The sequence below is a fragment of the Microtus ochrogaster genome, unplaced genomic scaffold, assembly GCF_000317375.1.
Source record: "Microtus ochrogaster isolate Prairie Vole_2 unplaced genomic scaffold, MicOch1.0 UNK1, whole genome shotgun sequence".
NCBI classification, from domain to species: Eukaryota; Metazoa; Chordata; class Mammalia; order Rodentia; family Cricetidae; genus Microtus; species Microtus ochrogaster.
The window spans coordinates 30,631,342-30,648,225 of NW_004949099.1; positions in this window are offsets into that span (position 1 = coordinate 30,631,342).

Here is a 16,884-nt window from a genome sequence, read left to right on the forward strand (position 1 = left end):
AACATAGTGGACAATGAGGACTACTGAGAACTCAAGAACAATGGCAATGGGTTTTTGATCCTACTGCACGTACTGGCTTTGTGGGAGCCTAGGCTGTTTGGATGCTCACTTTACTAGACCTGGAAGGAGGTGGGTGGTCCTTGGCTCCCCACAGGGCAGGGAACCTGGTCTGCTCTTTCGGCTGATGAGAGAGGGGGAGTTGATTGGGGGAGGGATATGGGAGGCGGTGGCGGGGAAGAGACAGAAATCTTTAATAAATAAATAAGTTTAAAAAAAAAACTTCCCTACTTGACAAACTTAAAAAAAAAAAAACAAGAACATAGGAGAAACTTCCCCAAACCAGGAAAATATATATCTCATAGAGAATATCAACTAGACAAGAAAAAACTTCCCTATGGAATATCATAGTTAAACACTAAGTATACACAACACAACAAAGAAAGATCATAAAAAGTTGCAAGAGAAAAAACACACATCATATTAAGGGACAACTCATCGGATAATAGCTGATCTCAGTAGATACTGTGAACCCAGAAGAATTTGCAGTGATACATTTCAAGTCCTAAAAGACCTTGCTGTGGGACAATGATCTGTACCCTGTCACTTGCATTTTAAATAAATGTTGGTTGGCCAGTAGCCAGGCAGGAAGTATAGGCAGGGCAACCAGATAGGAAGTAGAGGTGGGGTGATGAGAAACAGGAAGAGGATTCTGCTGTCTGTAGTGGTCACTCAGACACAGAGAAAGCAAGATGTGACTGCCTTCACCAAAAAATGTACCAAGCCATGTGGCTAAAATGGACAAAAATTATGGGTTAAAACATAAGTTATAAGAGTTAATAAGAAGCCTGAGCTAACAGGTCAATCAGTTTATAATTTAATGTAGAGCTCTGTGTATTTCTTTGGGACTGAACTACTGTAGGACCAGGCGGGACAGAAACCTCAGTCAACAAGACTTAGATGATCAACCTATACTAATGTACTCAGCAAAATTTTCTGCCGTAGTTGAAGGAGAAAGGAATAAATTCCATTATATAACCAAACTAAAAATACGTAATCATATGCAATAGACCAAACCTAAAGCATATACAGAAAACAATATTTTGGACTGAATAAAAGACTGAGCATAGACTACAGACCGTAGCAAGAAAGCAATCAAAACTTTATTACTGAAACAGAAAACCATTGAGAACATGAACAGCATAATCAAAAATCAACAGTGCAATAAATACAATTAATACATGCCTTTCATTAGTAATTTTAAATATTAATGACCTCAGTTCTCCAATCAAATGACACAGGCTGACTGAAACAAAATCTATATATTTGTTGTCTACAAGAAACACATCTTAGCTTTAAAGATAAGCTCTGCCTTAGAATAAGGGGAAAATTAAAAGGATTCCAATCAAATGGGAGCAGGTAGCAAGTAGGCATGGCCATCCTAATATCTCACATAACAGAATTCTAAATAAAACTAATTAGAAGAGACAAAGAAGAGCATTTCATTCTAATAAAGGAATCAATTAATCAAGAATATATTAAAACACTAAACATATATGCATCAAAACCTCATGTACCTGACTTCATATAAAGTGTACTAATGGGATTAAAGATATGTATTAATACAAACCCAACAATAGTAGGCAATTTCACATATCTTTTTCTTCAATAGATAGATTCTCTGAACAAAAATCAAGCAGAAAATATAAGAATTAAATGTCATCATGCATTAAATAAATTTAATACATCTAGAGAATATTCCACCCAAACACCAAGAACATACATTCTACTTGGCAGAACACAGAAACATCTCTATAATAAATCATACCCTTGGACAAAATAAATCTTAGTAATCCAGAAGGATTGAAATAACTCATGCATCCTATCTGACCATAAAGCAATAAAATGTAAAATTAACAGCAAACAAATCTTTAAAAGTACACAAACTGATGTAAACAACTCGTTACTAAATGATGAGTAGGTCAAAGAAGAAAGCTAGGTAGCCAGGCAGTGATGGTGCATGCATCTAATCCCTGTGCTTGGGAGGCAGAGGCAGAGTATCTCTGTGAGTTTGAGGTCAGCCTGGTCTACAAAGCAAGTTCCAGGAGAGACAAAGGTATACAGAGAAACTCTTTTGTAAAAAAAAAAAATCAGGAAATAAATAAGAACTCTACCAGAAATAAGTGGAAATGAAAATATATTACAGCAAAATTTGTGGGAAACATTGAAAGTAGTCACATGAGGGAAATTTATAACTCTAGGTGCCTACATTAAAAAAAACAGAAAAAGCATAAATAAATGACTTATTGGTGTAATCCCCAAACAAGTACAAACCAAATCCAATCCACTACAGACCAAGAAATAATAAAAACCAGAACCAAAGTTAATGAACTATATACAATGAATTGGGGGATCTAAGGATGATTTTTTGAGAAAATGAACAAGATCAAAAGGCACTTGACCCAACTAACCAGATGAAAGAAATAGAGGACCCAGATTAACAGAATTGGAAGGGAACAGGGAAACATTACAACAGACACTAAAGAAATTCAGGCTAAATAAGGGAATGGTTTAAACATCTCTATTCCAGTAGGTTGAAAAATCTAAAAGAAGGGTGAATATTTAGATTCAACCAAGACACCAAAATTAAGCCAAGAAGAGATAAACACCCTAAACAGACATAAACAAATGAGGGGGTTTAAAGAGTAATAAAAATGCTTCTAGCTAAAAATGTCCTGATAAAGAGAAATTCACAGCAGAATTCTACAAGACTGTCAAAGAAAACCTACAGGAAATCCTCCCAAACTAATAAAGAAAAGTCAAAATAGAAAGGAGGTTACCAAAGTCTCTCTATGAAGACAGTATCACTCAGACCAAAACTAAGTAGACACAACAAATAAAGGAAACTACAGGTCAGCATCCCTGATGACTATAGACTCAAAGTCCCTCAATAAAATACTTTCAAACTGAATAAAGATACATCAAAAAACACTATGAACAAGTTGATTTTATTCCTGAGATGCAGGGAAGATTCAACATATGCAAGTCAATAAATGTAGTAAATTACACACATGGAATAAAAGACAAAAATCATATATTCATTCCAATAGCTGCAGATAAAGCCATTGACAAAATCCAGCATTCCTTTATGATAAAAGTCCTGAAGAGAGAAGAGGATTAGAGAGAACATACCTCAACAGTAAAGGCTTTATATGAGAAACCCAGAGCCAACATTATTTTCAATGGAGGAAAACATGAAGCAATCCTATTAAAATCTGGAACAAGACAGGAATATCCATTAGCTCCACTACTTTTCAACATAGTGCTCAAAACACTGGCTAAACAATAGGGCAAGAGAAGGAAATTAAAGAAATACAAATAGGAAAAGAAGTCAAACTATCATTGTTTGCAGATGACATATTAACATACAAGATTTCAAAAACCCCACCAGAAAACATCCAGAAATGATCAATAATTTCAGCAAGTTGACAGGATACAGAATCAACTTACAGCTAAACCTCTAGTAGAGGATTAAGAGCCAGAAGATATAAAGAATTCAAAAAACAAAGGATCAAGTAAACGAAGGACCCATTCAAAGAATGGACCATGGTTCTGAATAAGGAGTTCTCAAAATGAGAAATAAAATGTCTCAAAGTATGTTCATCATCCCTAGGAATTTTGTAAATGCAAATTAAAACAACTTTGAGATTTCATCTTACTCCAGTCTGAATGAGTATGATCACCAAAACACCAGACAACAATTTCTGGAGAGGATGTGAAGACAAGGGGACCCACATTCACTCTTGGTAGAATTACAAACTTGTCTGTCACTCTGGCAGTCAATGTAGAGAACCATCACAAAGATGAAAATAAATCTACCATATGACCAACCTCGCATATGCCCAAAGGATTCAACATCCTACTCCATATATATATGCCCATCTATCTTAGCAGCCACTCTACTCACAATAGCTTGGGAATGAAAACTACCAAAACATCCTCCAACTAATGAGTGGATATTGAAAATGAGGTATATATCCACTATGGAATACTGCTCAACTCTAAAGAATAATGTGATGTGGGAGTTCCCTCTGTGTGCTGTGATTACCATTAATGAATAAAGAAACTGCCTCGGCTGATTGATAGGACAAAACTTAGGTAAATGAGGAAGATAGAGCTGAATGCTGGGAGAAAGAAGGGCACAGTCAGGGAGAAGCCATCGAGCCACCAGAGACAGACACTGGAATTTTTTTTGGGAATAAGTCCTTTTTATTAAATTGACTTATATCACTATTGCCATATTAGCACAAAATCACAGTCAGTAATGAGTTCAAGGATGTACAGATTTGCATTTAAAACTGCAATGTTTTCTTTTAAGTAGCCTTCACACACACATGCACACGTAATGCATAGAGCCATTCTAATTGACTAAAAATTTCACTGGTTATTTAAATGATAATCTATGAGGAAAATGTATTTTAATTTAATTAATTTATTTATTTATTAGAAAGTTCCACCTCCTCCCCTCCTCCGATGTCCTTCTCACTTCTTCTATTACCCTTCCCCCTCCCTCTTCAGTCCTAAGATCAGTCAGGGTGCCCTGCCCTGTGGGAAGTTCAAGGGCCCTCCCCCCTACATCCAGGTCTAGGAAGGTGTGCATCCAAACAGACTAGGCTTCCCAAAAAGCCAATACATGCAGTAGGATCAAAACCTAGTGCCATTGTCTTTGGCTTCTCAGTCAGCCCTCATTGCCAGCCACATTCAGAGAGTCAGAGTCCGGTTTGATCATATGCTCTTTCAGTCCCAGTCCAGCTGGCCTTGGTGAGCTCCCATTAGATCAGTTCCACCGTCTCAGTGGGTGGACGCACCCCTCGCGGTCCTGACTTCCTTGCTTATATTCTTCCTCCTTCTGCTCTTCATCTGGACCTTGGGAGCTCAGTCCAGTGCTCCAATGTGGGTCTCTATCTCTATCTCCACCCATCGCCGGGTGAAGGTTCTATGGTGATATGCAAGGTATTCATCAGTGTGGCTATGGGATAAGGCCAGTTCAGGCACCCTCTCCTCTACTGGACAAGGACCTAGCTGGGGACATCCCCTTGGACACCTGGGAACCCTTCTAGAGCCAAGTCTCTTGCCAACACTAAAATGGCTCCCTTAAATAAGATATCTTCTTTCCTGCTCCCATATCTGCCCTTCTTCCATCTCAACCATCCCATTCCCCCAAGCTCTCCCCAATCCTCCCCTTCTCCCTTCTCTCTCCCCGTCTCCCCTCCCCCCATGCTCCCAACTTTTGCCCGGCAATCTTGTCTATTTCCAATATTCAGGAGGCTAAATATATGGTTTTCTTTGGGTTCACCTTCTTATTTAGCTTCTCTAGGATCACAAATTATAGGCTCAATGTCCTTTGTTTTTGGCTAGAGTCCACTTATGAGTAAGTGCATACCATATTCATCTTTTTGGGTCTGGGTTATCTCACTCAGTAAAGTGTTTTCTATTTCCACCATTTGCATGCAAAATTCAAGATGTCATTGTTTTTTACCTCTGAGTAGAACTCTATAGTGTATGTGTGCCACACCTTCTTTATCCATTCTTCTTTGAGGGGTACCAAGGTTGTTTCCAGGTTCTGGCTATTACAAATAGTGCTGCTATGAACTTAATTGAACAAATGCTTTTGTAGTAGGATTGGAAATCTCTTGGGTATATTCTTAAGAGTGGAATTGCTGGATCCTGAGGTAGGTTGACTCCCAGTTTCCTGAGAAACTGCCACACTAATTTCCAAAGTGGTTGCACAAGTTTGCATTCCCACCAGCAATGGATGATTGTTCCCCTTACTCTACATCCTCTCCAGCATAGGTTAACATTGGTGTTTTTGATTTTCGCCATTCTGACAGGTGTAAGATGGTATCTCAAAGTTGTTTTGATTTGCATTTCCCTCATTGCTAAGGAAGTTGAACATAATCTTAAATATCTTTTGACCATTTGAACTTCTTCTGTTGAGAATTCTCTGTTCAGTTCAGTACCTCATTTTTTAAATGGGTTATTCAGAATTTTAATGTTTAGTTTCTTGAGTTCTTTTTATATATTTTGGAGATTAGGCCTTTGTCTGATGAAGGATTGGTGAAGATCTTCTCCCATTCAGTAGGTTGCCTTTTTGTCTTAATGACAATGCCCTTTGCTTTACAGAAGCTTCTCAGTTTCAGGAGGTCCCATTTATTCACTGTTGCTCTTATTGTCTGTACTACTGGGGTTATACATAGGAAGTGGTCTCCTGAGCCCATGTGTTGCAGACTACTTCCCACTTTCTCTTCTATCAGGTTCAGAGTGGTCAGATTAATGTTGAGGTCTCTAATTCATTTGGTCTTGAGTTTTATGCATGGTGATAGATATGAATCTATTTTCATTCATCTGCAGGTTGACATCCAGTTATGCCAGTACCATTTGTTAAAGATGCATTCTTTCGTCCATTGTATAATTTTAGCTCCTTTGTCGAAAATCAGGTGTTCATAGGTTTGTGGATTAATATCTGGGTTTTCGATTCGATTCCTTTGGTCAACATCTCTGTTTTTATGCCAATACCAAGCTGTTTTCATTACTGTAGCTCTGTAAGAGTTTGAAGTCAGGGATGGTAATGCCCCCAGAAGTTCCTTTATTGTATAGGATTGTTTTGGCTATCCTTGTTTTTTTGTTTTTACATATAAAGTTGATTATTGTTCTCTCAAGGTCTGTAAAGAATTTTGTTGGGATTTTGATGGGGATTGCATTGAATCTATAGATTGCTTTTGGTAGAATTGCCATTTTTACTATGTTGATCCTACCTATCCAAGAGCAAGGGAGAGCCTTCCATTTTCTGGTGTCCTCTTCAATTTCTTTCTTCAAAGACTTAAAGTTCTTGTCAAATAGATCTTTCACTTCCTTGGTCAGAGTTACCCCAAGATATTTTATGCTATTTGTGGCTATCGTGAAAGGTGATGCTTCTCTGATTTCCCTCTCTGCTTCCTTATCCTTAGTGTATAGGAAGGCAACTGATTTTTTTGGAGTTGATCTTGTATCCTGCCACATTACTAAAGGTGTTTATCAGCTGTAGGAGTTCTTTGGTAGAGTTTTTGGGGTCGCTTATGTATACTATCATATCATCTGCAAATAACGAAAGCTTAACTTCTTCCTTTCCAATACGAATCCCCTTGATCCCCTTATGTTGTCTTATTGCTATTGCTAGAACTTCAAGCACTGTATTGAAGAGGTATGGAGAGAGTGGACAGCCTTGTCTTGTTCCTCATTTTAGTGGGATGGCTTTATGTTTCTCTCCATTTAATTTAATGTTAGCTGTCAGCTTGCTAAATGTTGCTTTTATTATATTTAGGTATGACCCTTGTATCCCTAATCTCTCCAAGACCTTTATCATAAAGGGGTGTTGAATTTTGTCAAATGCTTTTTCAGCATCTAATAAAATGATCATATGGTTTTTTCTTCCAGTTTATTAATATGATAGATTTCACTGATAGATTTTCATATGTTGAACCAGCCCTGCATCTCTGGGATGAAGCCTACTTGATCATAATGGATAATTTTTCTAATGTGTTCTTGGATTCGGTTTGCCAGTATTTTATTGAGAATTTTTGCATTGATGTTCATGAGTGATACTGATCTGTAATTCTCTTTCTTGATTGAGTCTTTGTGTGGTTTTGGTATCAGGGTAACTGTAGCTTCATAAAAGGAATTTGGCAATGACTCTTCTGTTTCTATTATGTGAAACACATTAAGGAGTATGGGTATTAGCTCTTCTTGAAAGTTCTGGTAGAATTTTGCATTGAAACCATCTGGTCCTGGGCTTTTCTTCGTAGGGAGGTTTTTGATGACAGCTTCTAATTCCTCACAACTTATAGGTCTATATAAATTGTTCACCTGGTCTTGATTTAATTTTTTAGATAAGTATATGGTACTTATCTAAAAAAAAAGTCAGTTTCTTTCACATTTTCCAATTTTGTGGCATACAAGCTTTTGTAGTAAGATATGATCATTCTCTGAATTTCCTCTGTGTCTGTGGTTATATCACCCTTTTTATTTCTGATCTTGTTAATTTGCGTGTTCTCTCTCTGCTGTTTGATTAGTTTGAATAGGGGTTTGTCAATCTTGTTGATTTTCTCCAAGAGCCATCTTTTTGTTTCACTGATTCTTTGGATTTTTTTTCTGTGTTTCTATTTTGTTGATTTCAGCCCTCAGTTTGATTATTTCCAGTCTTCTACTCCTCCTGGGTGAGTCTGCTTCTTTTTTTTTCTAGAGCTTTCAGCTGTGCTGTTAAGTCTGTAATGTGAGCTTTCTCTGTTTTTTAATGTAATGAGGGCACTTAGTGCTATGAACTTTCCTCTTAGCACTGCTTTCATAGTGTCCCACAGGTTTGGGTATGTTGTATCTTTATTTTCATTGAATTCAAGGAAGACTTTAATTTCTTTCTTTATTTCTTCCTTGACCCAGGGGTGGTTCAGTAGTTGACTGTTTAGTTTCCATGAGTTTGTAGGCTTTCTGGGGGTAGCACTGTTGTCGAATTCTAACTTTATTCCATGGTGATCTGATAGTACACAGGTGGTTACTACAATTTTTTGCATCTGTGGATTTTTGCTTTGTTACTGGTTATGTGATCAATTTTTGAGAGGGTTCCATGAGATGCTGAGAATAAGGTATATTCTTTTCTATTTGTATGGAATGTTCTATAGATAGATGTCTGTTAAGTCCATTTGGTTCATTACATCTGTTATTTCTCTGTTAAGTTTCTGTCTGGTTGACCTGTCCATTGGTGAGAGAGGAGTGTTGAAATCTCCTACTATTAGAGTATGGGGTTTGATGTATGCTTTGAGTTCTAGTAATGTTTCTTTTACATATGTGGGTGCTTTTATATTAGGGGCATAGATATTCAGGATTGAGACTTCCTCCAAATGAATTGTTCCTGTTAAGAGTATAATGTCTCCTTCTCCATCTCTTCTGACTGATTTTAGTTTGAAATCAATTTTGTTAGATATTAGTATAGCCACATCCACTTGTTTCTTAGGTCCATTTGATTCGAAAACCTTTTCCCAACTTTACTCTGAGGTAACGTAGAGACACTGGAAATTTTACCTGCTAAAATTAGCCAATAAGAAGCTAGAGTTATGAGCCAAGCAGTGTTTTAATTAATACGGTTTCTGTGTGATTATTTTGGAGCTGAGCAACCAGGTGGCCGGGAACCAACAAGCCTCTCTCCCCCAACAATAATGAAAACACCAGGCAGAGGTGGAACATGCCTTTAATTCCTGCACTTAGGAGGCAGAGGTGGGCAGATATCTATGAGTTTGAGGCCACCCTGGTCTACAGAGAAAGTTTCAGGAAAACCAGGGCAACAAAGAGGAACCCTGTCTCAAAAATCCCAAACAACAACAACAAAGAATAATGATATCATAAAATATGTAGGAAAATTTTTACTGAGTGAAGTAACACAGGCTTAGAATAGCAAATTCCGCATGCCTCTTCTCATTTGTTATTCCAGCAAGCATCTGTCATCTGGAGCAACTGCAATACCAGGAAAGTAAAAGGTGCAAGGGTGGGGGTGCTAGAGAGGGAAATAGCAGGAAAAATGAGGAAAAGGAGGGCCTTGATAGAGAGCCAGAAAGCCTTGTGCACACAGATTAGCCCTGGAGAAGAAAAGTTAACACAAAGATTAACTTTTCAACAAAATGAGGTTCAAAGCTGCTCTTCCTGGAATGCTAGGAATGATGTTGTTTTACAGCCTGGTGGTCCTTTGCTGTCTGATGAGACAGGCTCTGCCCGCATCTCCCAGAATTTATGTTTTTACTTATCCAAGATCTTTCCCCCTAATCTTGAGCATTGCTTTAGACCATAAAACCACTCTTATGCTCTTCTGAATGAGGTCGCCTATGTTTTACAACAGCCTACATGACTTCTGTGTTATCTTAGGGCCATGTCAGTGCCAACACCCACAGGCTATGCTTACCTCAATCAGATTCCCTAGACCCCAAATGTTGGGCACTATCTCTAAGTCAACAGTACCCATTCTTATCAGAGAAGCCAGATATACTTTTTAAGGAATCACAATGTAAACATGTCTTAAATTGTTGTGCACTTGGGACTAAGTTAATTGTGATCTAAATACTTTTTTTCAAAAATTATACTGTGTTTAAATATGGCTAAAGTAAAATAATTTGTATCAGACTCTAGAAGTCCTGGACCAGCACCAGTTACGATAAAATCAAGCTGAATCAAATATTATTCTTTTCTCTTCATGGATCATCTTTTCCCTACCTTCTGTAAAACCTGTAGGGCAACACCAAAGGCTTTAACTAGAAAGCAAGAAAGGGGAAGAGATAATTAACACTAAGGATATTTGAAATATTGAAATATACATAAAGAATCTTATTTTTCATTTACTTAAAATTATACATAATGCATGTTAATACATGTGTTCAACTATACATATATATTTTGAATGAAGTTATTCAACTTGAGCTAAAAAAAATTGCTCCCTGCATGAGCCATAGACTTCCCAGAAAAAAATTGTAGTAGGCATGAGAAACCCCCTTTGAAGCTGTCAGTCATGGGAATATAAGAGACTCCCTTAGCACTATAGGCTGTTGATTTTGCCCGTGATTGCCTCTCAAAAGTTGAAGGTGAGTCCCTATTGCTGAATCTTATCTGAAAGCCTCCTCCCCGAGGACTAGCTTTCATAGTACTGGAAGGTGCCATGCAACCCACTGAAGGAGGAAAGCAATCAATAGCTATAAACAGTTGTGACTTCTAGAAACCATAAGTATGACCAGCATGACAAGATACCCCAAATGCTGCAATAATGCCACATATTTGGTAGTAACCTACAGTTGTCTATTTGAACTTGAGTCCCATTCAACAGGAAGGAAATCACGCCAGATACTGGAAATCTCGTTAACTATCCATAGACAGTGAGGTCATGGATCTTAGAGGAGAATGCAGTACTGACATTTTCCTAAACCATTATAAATTTCTAACTGCCTCTGGAAAACTTAGTCCCATACCCACAGATAAGTGTTTTTCTTCCCGCTCATCTGAAAAGCTTCTATTTACAGCAAACAGAGACCATTCTAGAAGACCACAACAGCTCATAATTGCAGAGAGCAATAGATCACATAGAGTCCAGCTGCAAATGGATGTATCTACAACACAACTCTTGAGTGTGTGGCTCAGGGAACCTTGTGGAAAAGAGGGGATGGAAAGATTGTAAAGAACCAGAAGACCAAGAAGGCTGCTGTAAGATTGTGTTTTCTAAATATGACAACTACACCCATGAAATCTCAACATTATGGCTGCTTAAACAAGAGCTGACCAATGACAACAGTGTTTAATGTGGATGGGGGAACGTACTTGGGGCCCTACTCTTAGATAAAGAACTATAGGCTATTAAAAACCCCTGAGACTTAGAGAGTTAGTTTTCTCCAGAGAGATGATTCCCTAAGTGGGCAATCTTAATATATATATAAAATCAACACAAAATGGACTCAGTAGGTTGCTTTTATATATTTATTCACACACACATGCACACATGCACGTACACACATGCACACACATGTAACAATAATAATTATAAAATTAAAGAAAAAGAGGCCATGAGTTGGAAAGGGAAAAGGAAGACATGGGTGTTGCGGGAGGCATGAGAAAGAGGCAGGGAAATGATACAATTATATTTTAACTAAATTAAAAGGGAAAACCTGGGCAGGTGTGCCACAGCAATTCCCCATCAATGTAGTACCAGCTTCTGTCTTAGTTTCCTCTCTACTGTGGTGGTAAAAACACTGGCCGAGGTGAACTCGGAGAGGAACAGGCATATTTGGCTTATGCATCTTGATCACAGTCTATCATTGAGAGAAATCAGAGCATGAACTCAAACAGAAGGCAGGAGCTAAGGTACGAAGTCATAAAAGAATGTTGGCTTGTTCTCCATGGCTCTCTCAGTTTGCTTTCTTATACAGCTAAGAACCGCCTCCGCAAAGTTGCAGTACCCATAGTGGCCTGGGATCTCCTATATCAGTATTTAATCCATAAAACACCCCACAGACGTATCAACAGGCCAGTCTTACGGATGCGTTTTCTCAACCGAGGTTCTCCTTTTCCATATGATCCTAGCTTACCTCAAGTTGACTACCAGCACATGTGTGTTTAAAATAGAGTACTTATGTACATTTTTTGAAAGCATACTAAGAAGTATGGAAGGGCAGATATCAAGGGAAGGGGAGTAAAACACACGTGGTAAAAATGGAGAAAGAGAAAAAATGGAATAGGAAAAATTAAGTGTGGTGAGGAATGGGAGTGAAGTGTAGAAGAAGGATTATGAGGAGGGATAACTAATATTAAAGATCTTCAAAAAAGCCAATAAAAACCTACTGCTGTAGAATTTTCCTGAAATGGACGCATGCAAATATACAAATTGAGTTTAAATGGAGTTACTCTATTATAGAAGGACCCTCTATGGTGCCTTCTAAACACTATATGCTCTCAAATGAAAAGTTCCGTGTGAGGTACAAGTTACCTTTTTCTTTTTAATTTGTTGGTCAGTTGGGTCCCGTGGACCACTCAAATGTTACAGAACATTGCCTTTGCTTAATTACCCAGCAGAACATGATGGAAAGACCCATGTCTTAGTCACTGTTCTATTGCTGTGAAGAGACATCATGACCAAAGCAACTCTCAAAAGAAAGTGTTTAATTGAGGTCTTGCTTACAGTGTCAGAGGTTTAGTGCATTATCATCATGTCAGGAAGCATGGAAGCAAGCATGTCACTGGAGTAGTAGCCAAGAGCTACATCCTGATTCAAAGGCAGAGGGGGTGGGGCGGGGGCTGAGCTTGGCTGGCATGGGCTTTTGAAAATCTCATAGCCGGGCGATGGTGGCGCACTCCTTTAATCCCAGCACTCGGGAGGCAGAGGCAGGTGGATCTCTGTGAGTTCGAGACCAACCTGGTCTACAGAGCTAGTTCCAGGACAGGCTCCAAAGCCACAGAGAAACCCTGTCTCGAAAAACCAAAAAAAAAAAAAAAAATCTCAAAGCCAACTCCCAGTGACACACTTCCTCCAACAAGGCCACACCTCCTAACCCTTGTAATCCTCTCAAACAGTTCCATTCTCTGGTGATGAAACACTCAAATATATGAGCCTATGGGGCAATTTTTAATCAAACCACCACACTCTACTCCCTGGTTGCCATAGGCTTGCAGTCATATTATAATGAAAAATGTATTCAGTCCAACTTCAAAAGTCCCCACAGTTTTTCAGCCTCAATACTGTTTAAAAGTCCATAGTTTATAGACTCTTTTGAGATTTATAGCAATGTATTAACCATAACACCCTGTGAACTAAAAACCCAAAATCAGATTGCATACTTCCAACGATGGTTATACCTTGTGGTTCCAAAAGGGAGAAAAGTAAGAACTGTGAGGAAATACTGGACTGAAATCTAGCAGGGCAAGCGCCAAATTCTGCATCTCCATCTTCATCACCATCTGATGTCAAATGACTCCAGAATCCAACTCTTTCCTACTTTATTGACTGCAACATCTTCTCTCTCTTGGGCTGGTTCCATACCTGGAATGAAGCTTTCCTTGGTAGATACCCCAGGACTCTGGCATCTCCAACACCTGGAGGTCTCCAAGGAAATTCAGACTTGACCTTCACTGCCTCACGTAATGAACTCTCTAAGCCTCTATGCAGAGACAACCCTGACACATGTCTGGCTTCAGCAGGTTTCCTTAGACATGAAGGGAGATTCTACAACTGCTTCTTGTATCCTCGACTCTAAAGTCAGAGCCATGTGGCTGAAGCTGCCAAATTCTACTGCTTGAGGGGCTGAAACTTGGGCTCATTGTTCAGTTACATTTGTATTAGATTTCTGTTGTTGATGGTTTCCCGCACTGCTTAAACTTCTCTTTAATTCCTTTACACAGTTTGGAAGCTTAGCTGCATGGCATCACAGCTTCCTTTACTACATATATCATCAGGCTTCTCTTTAATGTTTTTATATCCTTGAGCACAGGACTGAGCTCTGTTGTATTACCAAAGAATTCCACAACAGCCTGGAATGGAGCATAACAAAGTTTTATTTATTTGGGGATAAACTCACAAGTGTAGTGACCCATAGTCCTCTGTATGGAACCAAAACCAGTAGCAAAGAGGGCCACACATGCAGGCTTTTTGTCTGAATTTATAGTACATGAGACCACACACAAAGTGGGCCAGTATCTCAAAGGCTATTTGTTGAAGGAGTTCCCACAACACCTCTCCCTTTTGTCTAAATAAGAGAGTTCTAAGTGTAGTAAGAGGAGCGGCGGGCTGCTTCCCGACACCCAGCTAGCTTTATCCAAAATAATTACACGGAAACTGTATTCTTTTAAACACTGCTTGGCCCATTAATTCTAGCCTCTTATTGGCTAACTCTTACATATTGATCTAACCCATTTCTAATATTCTGTGTAGCACCACGAGCTGGCTTACCAGGAAATATCTTAACCTGTATCTGTTTGGAGTGGGAGAATCATGGCGACTGCCTGACTCGGCTTCTTTCTCCCAGCATTCTGTTCTGTTTACTCTGCCTACCTAATTTTCTGTCCTATCAAAGGCCAACCAGTTTCTTTATTAATTTACCAATGAAAGTAACAGATAGATATAAGACCCACCTCCATCATCTAAGCCTAATACAAAACTATATACAATAAGAACAAATATCAAGTATTATCTAGGGAAAAGAAGGCAAAAACATACATAAAAATTAGAATTATAACCAACATGAACAACATTAAACAAGAAACATATGCTAAATGTTTAAATAGTTATCCTATCCTAAGGAGTCTAAGTCTTACATTTAAAATGGCTTGGCTAAGTCATGAGAGGAAAGTAACTATGTCTATCTAGTATTCAACCCCATCAAAGACCTGAGAAGGGAAATAATATTATCCGAGTAAACAGGAAGTACAATTTGGCAACTTCCAAAAAGTGTAAGAAATGACAGAGACAACCAGCTAACTGGACAATTATCCAGAGTCTTATTTGTAACTTTGGGGCAACCAACTTTAGCTAAGGCCCACAATATCTGACAGACCATTTTAAGAGAAAGGAAAATTTGAAAAACTATGTTACTTTATCTTGGCAAGGTTTGTCATTCTTTTTTCTTGAATCCTGCTTGTACAGTTTGAACACCATGAATTTTGTCAATAGTCGAGGCAGGGGCACACATACAATCTGATAAAATAAATTCACATAGGTGTACAAATATTGTAACCAGAAATAGGAGCTTGTACAATATAACAAATATAATTTGAATTTGCATGAATATACAAGAATTTAGACCACTGTAAATTGTCAATAAATAATAGCTCACAAGTAATAATCTATCTATTATCCCATCCCGTTCATTTCCCCTTTTTTTAATAAAGAGATCCTGAGTCTACTTCATTTCCATCCCCAACCCTATACCACTTATAACCAACCCGTAAAAGATGTCTCTAACCAGGAGGACAAATTTTTGGGAGAGGGGATGTTATTTTCTAGAATTACTTCCAGTTGTCATGGGGGAGATGGATTTCTATGGGATCCTGTAAAAATTAAAATGATGGTTAAATTCCAAGATTACTGTCTGGTACAATTACAGATAGTCTCTGAGTAGTTGCTAGGGTTTTCTGAAGTTCTTATTTGAAGTTCTGGCCAGAATATTATAAGAAGGTACACCATTTCAGCTATCCAAGTTGGAATCACCTTGAGCAGTTTGTAACCCCAAACTGATCTTAAAGTGGTGCTATCAGCATAATGACATCATATCAATCAGGTGTAATCATTGTGTGGCCCAATCTTCTTCCTGGAGACTTCAAAGATTAATGTAGGAAAACTTATTGTTCATTGTGGAAATTTTAAATATTATTTATATAGACATATATTCAGTGAAAGGTATCACAGAGACAAAAAATAGGTATAGGGAGAAGTAAAATTTTGTGAAAGCTGAGTTTTGATAATAGTAGTCTGGTGTAGGAGGCCCTTCTTTCTATGTGTTGCTTACATTGGTTAATGAATAAAGAAACTGCTTTGGGCCTGGTGATAGGGCAGAAGTTAGGCAGGCAGGGAGACAGAACTGAGTGCTGGGAGGAAGAAGGGCAAAAGGAGAGACACCATGGATCCTCTACTGGACATGGACTCCAGTTAGAATCTCCGGTAAGCCACTGCCACGTGGTGATACATAGATTAATGGAGATGGGTTAAACTATTATGTAAGAGCTAGCCAATAAGAAGTTAGACCTAATGGCCAAGCAGTATTTTAACTAATACAGTTTCTGTGTGGTTATTTCGGGTGTAAGCTAGCTGGGTGGCTGGGACAAACAAGCAGCCCCTCTCCCTTGCAACAGTAGTCCCTAAGTTTTATCTTCCTTCTGTCCCACATCAGGGGGCTCCTGATATGAGAGATAAACTCTGAATTTTTCTTTTAACAACATGCTTGAATTTAGAGAAGGATAGCCACCATCCAACTCCAAGGCCATCTTTGATTTTTAATAAGTGATGACTACTATTATATGTATGTCAATAAACTCTAACCCTGCAGAAGATATTAATATCGTAAGTCAGATTTCTCTTTTCTTGGTGATTCCTTCTGGATAGCTATATTTTCTTCTTTAAACATCTAGATTCACAAGGTCTCTTGACTTTTGAAAGATAGGTATTTTCCTGTACAGACAAGAACAGAACCCTGCCCCAACTCTAATGAGGTTTCCTTACAACCTGTGGGATTGTCATCTCTGTGGATGAGCTGTTATTTCTCTTTATCAAGAGGTTTCCCCTTTTCAAACCAAATATTTATTAATTTTGATGGTATCCATAGCTTTTTTTTTTTTTTTTTG